Genomic DNA, 6,625 nt, shown 5'->3' on the forward strand with positions numbered 1-6,625 from the left:
GCGCCATCATTTGATTTCGCAAGCGACAACGGTGTACTAGTTCTAATGCCATGACGAAAGTTTGAGCAAAACATACTGCTCTGTCTTTGGATGCGCAGACGAGCACAGAACACTGTTTAGAGTCCCAGCCTCAGAGGAGACAAGAGAGCAGTGGATTTATTCATTTATTTAATGTATATTGCTGCTGCCACGCAGATCTAAATTAAACATGCAATTTATTTTGTAGCTGTTTGCCTTCACAGAAATTACCGACTGTTTTTTTGTAACTCATGTGTTTTTAATGTAAACTTGTGTGTGAATGAGAACTTAGTTTAGTACTCGCATGCAGTGACAGCCGCTTTCTCTCCGTGTGCTCTCAGAAAACCGTATATCAGAAGTTTAAACTCATATGGTTTAAAACGCATGATTTCAGCGCGATAATCATGATAATCAGAACCAAAACAGATGTTTTTAGCAGGTCGCAGCTCTATTCTGGAAAAGGGGGCTGGGAGCAGCAGCTCATTTGCATTTAAAGAAACAGGCCCGAAAAACAGCGTGTTTCTGCTTCCACTCAAAATAGGCATTTTCAAAATGATATAATAAATGATCTGTGGAGTATTTTGAGCTGAAACTTCACAGACACATTCTGGGGACACCAGAGACTTATATTACATATTGTAAAAAGTGGCATAATACAGTATGTCTCCTTTAAATGCAAGACATTTAAAGTGTACATGAGGTATACTTGCAATAGTTCCACTTTAACACAATCAAACATACTTCAGTATATCTTTAGTTGGACTTCAGCACTACTTCCATACAAATTAAATTGCACTAAACACAAAATTAGTTGTTCAAATTTATCAGACTTTAAGTATAGTTTAGTACAATTGCAGGGTATTTTTATTAAGTACATAAATATGTAATTTGTTGTATACTTAGCATGAAATAAATGTATTTCAAATACACTTTAATATATTTATTTTTCACTAGGGATTTTAGTATTATTTATATACTCTTATTACTAATTTATATAATATTTATATTACTATTCTATTTTATTTAATATTTTGTGAGCTTTTATTTTTATATATTTATAAATTTAGTTTTAGCTATAGCAATTTTATGTTTTCATCATTTTTTTTGTTTCAAATATTTGTTTAACTTTAATGTATTTCTGTACCAAAAATGATTTTAAATAGTTTCAGTTAACAATAACAGCACCAGTTATTCTCCCTGCCGCAGAATGAGAAACAACAGTTAAATATTTAATTTGTTGATGTGATTCTGATCCTGGCCTTTTCACCTGAAATTTTTGTCTTTCCTTTTGCCTGTAGCAGATGTGTTCAGTTATGAGAGCTAGATAAAGTATGATTTCTCTGGGTAGTCTATGGTGGAACTTCAGTGCAGGTCTGGGTCTGACAGGAATCTCTCCCTCAGGCGTCCTAAGAGCAGCACCACATAAAAGAGCGAGCAGAGGCTTGTTAGAGAGGAATCATTAGTATGAGCGTCCTCTCTCTGCTCTCTCTCTGTTCCTCAGCGCTCCTCTTCAGCACGGAGAACCTTCCTTTTTTATTACTTCATTATAATCGGTTATTTAGTATATTGTTCAGCATTGAATTCCTTTGCTTTAAACCTTTCCTTTAAACTTCCCCGAGCATTGGCTTCCTAATCACTTCCCCGTATCGTATTCAACTCCTTTGTTCATTCAATAATAAAACAGTTACGTAATTAAATTCAGGAAGCTTTTCCATGCAGTTAAATAACTGTAAGCCTTCTCAACAAAAATAAATAGTTTGAATGGATTTGGTCTAGTAGTCTTTTTGTCCAAATTAATTTAGTTATGCCAACTAAATGCAGTGAAAATGAGAAGGACTGAGCGGGATTTGAACTCAGGTTGCTGCACATACTTTATGCACCACCACACCACTGCCTGCGTTTCTCTGATGAATCACTCCTCTATAACACATTTTTAATACTTTTCTACAGTTTTTGGCTTTTTGCCATAAATCTGCTTTTGCTGTTTTTTTTTGTGGATATGCGGTCAATATGGTGATTTAATACATTAGTCACTCAGCCTTTGGCTTGGAATTTACATTGATTTCTTGTATTAAAATGTTGTAGAATTGTGTTGCTATAGCTCATTTTAATGAATACAGTCTATTTTGTGAGTGTTGTTGGGGTTTTTTGTCACTTTTCTGTGTCCGTCTTTACTTAACACATTTTTCCTCCCTTTCATCCCACTTATTGACTTTGGTTTTAGAGTTCATCAGTGTAATCGGCAGACACCAGATGAGATGTGTCTCAGTGTTATTTGCTGAAAACATCTGCTTGTTTGGCTCATTTCTCTTCCATGTAGCTTACAAATGTCCTCAAGCCTTCTCAATCCCACAAGTGTCTTGAGGGCAGTGATCGACCCCTACAGCTCTGCACTGTGCTCTTCTGAAGGTCCCATTATAGCTTCAAGCCAGTTTATCACACATATTATACAGGATAGCATATTCTTCATATTTGTCTTGGATGGTTTATTGACTGAGGCTATGCTTGCAGTGTACACAGACGGTTTTCCTGGCATTTCTTTTTCAAACAATATAAAAGCATTTTTGCTTTGAATTCCACCTGAATACAAGCAGAATAATGCAATATGTATGACAGTTATTGCATGTTTAATCTGTTGGAATTTGTCAGGCTGCATTAAGAACTAACTTTATAAATGGCTTTTTAGTTTAATATCAAAGCAAATCTTATTGTGAAGAGTTGCTGAACTTTGAAGTTTCTCACTGTTTACCCTACGGCTTTAATTAACAAACAAAATTATCTTTAAAGGCATAGTTCCCCCAAAAATAAAGCTCCTGTATTACAACCTGTGTGATTTTGCTGTCTTCAGCAGAACACAAGAAATGAAGAAGAAATGTTGAAGAATGTACTGCTCGCTCTTTTACATATAATAAGAGTGAAAAGGGATCTGGCATGTCAAGCTCCAAAATAACAACATAACATCAAAGTATTATAATATTAGTCCATATGACACTATTTTTCAAGTCTTCTGAAGCTATATGATGAGCTTTGTGTGGGGAAAAAGACTCTAAAATCTTACATTTTTCATTGTTTTCATTGACATCATCTATGCAGTATTTGAATGGCGGGCAACAATTTCAATGAATAATGAATGAAATTTAGGTGTGTTCCTCACACAAAACTATTGTACGACTTGTAGTACAAAAGTCATATGGACCACATTAATGATATGTTGCTTTTATATACTCGACAACCCAGATACCCATTCACTTTCATTGTATGGAAAAGATGGCGAGTACATTTTTCAAAGGATCTACACTAAAGAAATAAAGTCATATGGGCTTGGAACGAAATGAAGGTTAGGAAATGAGGACACAATTTTAACTGTCCCGTTAAATTTTTAGTGTAGTACATTAAATCTAAGTTGCCCATAGAGAAATATTGGAATGCATTATCACATGAACATTTTATAACATGTCAAATCAATTAAGCAAATTTCTGCAGATGAAAGTGAAGGATCGCTGAGGATCGTCTGATTATCCTCTGGCCAGCTCCTTTGTCCATCTGCCAGAATTTATGAGTTGAGATGACTCTCTCTCTGTTGCTCTTTATCTCTCTGTCTTTCAGAGCTAAGTGAGAGTGCTTGCGAAGAGCCTTTGACATTTGAGAAGAATCATAGCATAATCAAACACCTTCCACGGTGCTCTTTGTGTCTGTTTGTCTCTCCCTCTCTCCCTGTCCCATTTCTTTTCTGATTTTCCCTTTTTTGTCACTCACTGTCTCATTGCATACTCCTCTGCTGTCACCTTTATTAATTTCTCTCTCTTTATTTTTTGCTTAGGTTTGTTTTGTTTTCTTGGTCAGTCTCTTTTAGCCTCATGCAAATATAATACAACTTATCAATCATAGTTTGCTAGCATGCATATTAAGATATTATGCATTACCATGTTGTTATGGAGATGATTCATTTTCCATAATTGCACAAATGCAACTCAATTGATGTATAAAAACTTTCAGCTTGCATTAATTAGAGATTTTTATGTATATCAGTAACATTGTGGCATGACATTTAGGTCTTGGCTACAGTTTTACATAAATATGCATCAAAAGCATCCAGTCATTCAACATCAAGAGGGTTGACCAAAAATGAAAGTAGATGCACAGTGACTGGCAGAATTCACCCTCCCAGTGCAGCATATGTCATAAATCATACTGCCATGTACATTTAGAATGAGTAATTGAATTACAGGGCTAAATGTGTCCCTTGAGCAAATGGCTGAGTGGCTGAGATTGCTAATATTACCCTGTCATATCACTGGACACTGTAGTCGCATCCTTTACTGTATGAATATGATCCTGTAAAGCCCTGTGGCCACTCTGACTCTTATTGTGAGAAACCATCCACTATACCAAATGAAAGCCTCTTTTTCTTTTTTTCTTTTTAACAAAAAGCAAGTACAAAGAACTCCTTTTGTATCTTTTAGGTGCTTTCTGAATGGTCAGCATAACCTTTATACATGTTCATGTTGCTTTGGTCAAAATCCATCTGCTAAGAAATGAAAATGCATAGTACACGGTGTAATGTGTATACATATTAATAGGGCTTTTATCATTATATCATGAACATAGTCTTTTAAGATGAGTTCATTCATTGTACTGTGAAAGCATACTGCAAGCTGCAAAAATGGGTAGTTCTAAAATTTTGAAATGAATTTATAACTGCCCACATATAAGTAATATAAGTCATGGGCTGCGTCCACAATTTCATACTTTTTTATGAATGCTGTGAATTCAAGTATACTGCTGTCTTCAGATACAGTGCCCGCTTGTACTCTGCTAGAGATATGAAGGTCTAGAGAAAAGAATTTCACGAAATATTAGACTATGTACTCATTATATTTTACTTTACCTGTTAGTTATGTCTTAATTATTTAATGTACTGTATATTTAAATTAGGGTGACCATATTTTAGCTTTCCAAAAAGAGGACAGTGGGGGGCGGGGTTCATGGGTGGGGGCGGGTGGCGGGGTTTCGCCTAACAGTTCATGGGTGGGGGCGGGTGCAGGGGCAAGGTTTCGTCTAACACGGTATGCATAGCAAGGTTTTTTTTTTGTTTGCTTGCTTGTTTTATTTTTATAATAAATAAAAATGAAACAAGTAGATAGAATAGAAAAGAATAGGGGGAATGCTAGTGTTAGAGGTTCATTTTTAAATAAAAATAAAACAAGTCAATAGAACAGAAAAAGAATAGATAATGCTTGTGTTACAAGGTCATTATAATAAATAAAAAGAAAAAAAAGTAGAAAGAATAGATAAAGAATAGAGAATGCTTGTGTTAAAGGCTCTTTTTTTAAAATAAAACAAGTAGTTAGAATAGAAATAAAATAGAGAGTGCAAATGTTAGAGGGTCAAGTTTTTTTAATAAAAAAAAAACAAGCAGATAAAATTTGAATCAGCATTAGAATAGAGAGCGCTAGTTAGAGAGTCAAATGAAGATGAAAGAGATATGTTTTCAGCTGTTTCTTGAAAATATTAAGGACTCAGCTGCTCGGATTGAGCTGGGCAGGTCATTCCACCAGGAGGGAACAGTTAATGTAGAAGTCCATGAAAGTTTTATCATAAGTAGAATGCAAAATGTTTCAATACAAGCATTTCAGTCAAATGTAATTTATGCAATATTTCAAACCTTTAACCCAATTGGGAAAATCATCCCATGACAACAGTTTAAAAGTAGCCCAATTCTGTGAAAAAAAAACCCAGCGGACTTGGCAACCCTGCATCCAACGACGCTGCAGGAGTCAGATTTGAATGATCACAGGTTGAGAATAAGGAGAGATGATGACTGACAAGACCATGCTGGAGTATTTGCTGCTCAACAGATCCTGAACTCATTGACAAATATCTGATCTTGTAAGATGTGCTCCCTTTACACAGAGTGCGTGTGATCGTGAAATCGAAAGTGAAAGAGAACAGCGCACACGCTCATTCAAAAGAGATTTAAATACTCCGCATACTGAGAGCGGCTCCCCGATGCGCTAAAATGATATATAATATTAGAATGTTTAAAGGAGTGGACACAAAAATCGCGGGAGCGAAACACATAGCAGGCAACAATGGTCAGATATTCAGCGGGAGTAGGATTAAGAAAACACCCGAATCCCGGACATTTTGGGCGATTAAGAAATCCCGGCCAGACGCATTTTTTTAGTTCCAAAAAGAGGACATGTCCGGGGAAAAGAGGACGTATGGTCACCCTATTTAAATAAATCTGTTATGAAATAAGTTATGGTAGCCACTGTGTAAATGAATATATTTCAACAACAAATATAAATTTTTATACATTTATACATACATACATTTTGTGAGTGTTGATTATTATATTCAAAAATAAATAGTAATTAAATTTAAATTTGGGTTCTGTTGTAAATGATAACCATTGTTACCAATTTGTTCAGTAAACCACTGTTTAATCAAAAAATAAGCAATTTTATGTTTAGTTTTTCCCCCCTGATGTATAGCGAACCATGATGTCAAAACTGAGGTAGGCCTACGTACCGAACTGTCATGTTTGTGTACCGTGACACCTCTCTCTCTCTCTCTCTCTCTCTCTCTCTCTCTCTCTCTCTCT

The 6,625-nt window shown here is 35.4% G+C and overlaps 1 protein-coding gene across 1 annotated transcript in view; it reads left to right on the forward strand.

Moving 5' to 3' along the window:
* The window catches only part of LOC107737684 (kelch domain-containing protein 8B-like), a 116,190-nt gene that overhangs the window by 90,381 nt on the left and 19,184 nt on the right, over positions 1-6,625 (forward strand). The gene's annotated exons all lie outside the window — the stretch shown is intronic.

The sequence above is a fragment of the Sinocyclocheilus rhinocerous genome, unplaced genomic scaffold (genome assembly GCF_001515625.1).
Source record: "Sinocyclocheilus rhinocerous isolate Xijiao unplaced genomic scaffold, SAMN03320098_v1.1 scaffold72, whole genome shotgun sequence".
Lineage (NCBI taxonomy): Eukaryota > Metazoa > Chordata > Actinopteri > Cypriniformes > Cyprinidae > Sinocyclocheilus > Sinocyclocheilus rhinocerous.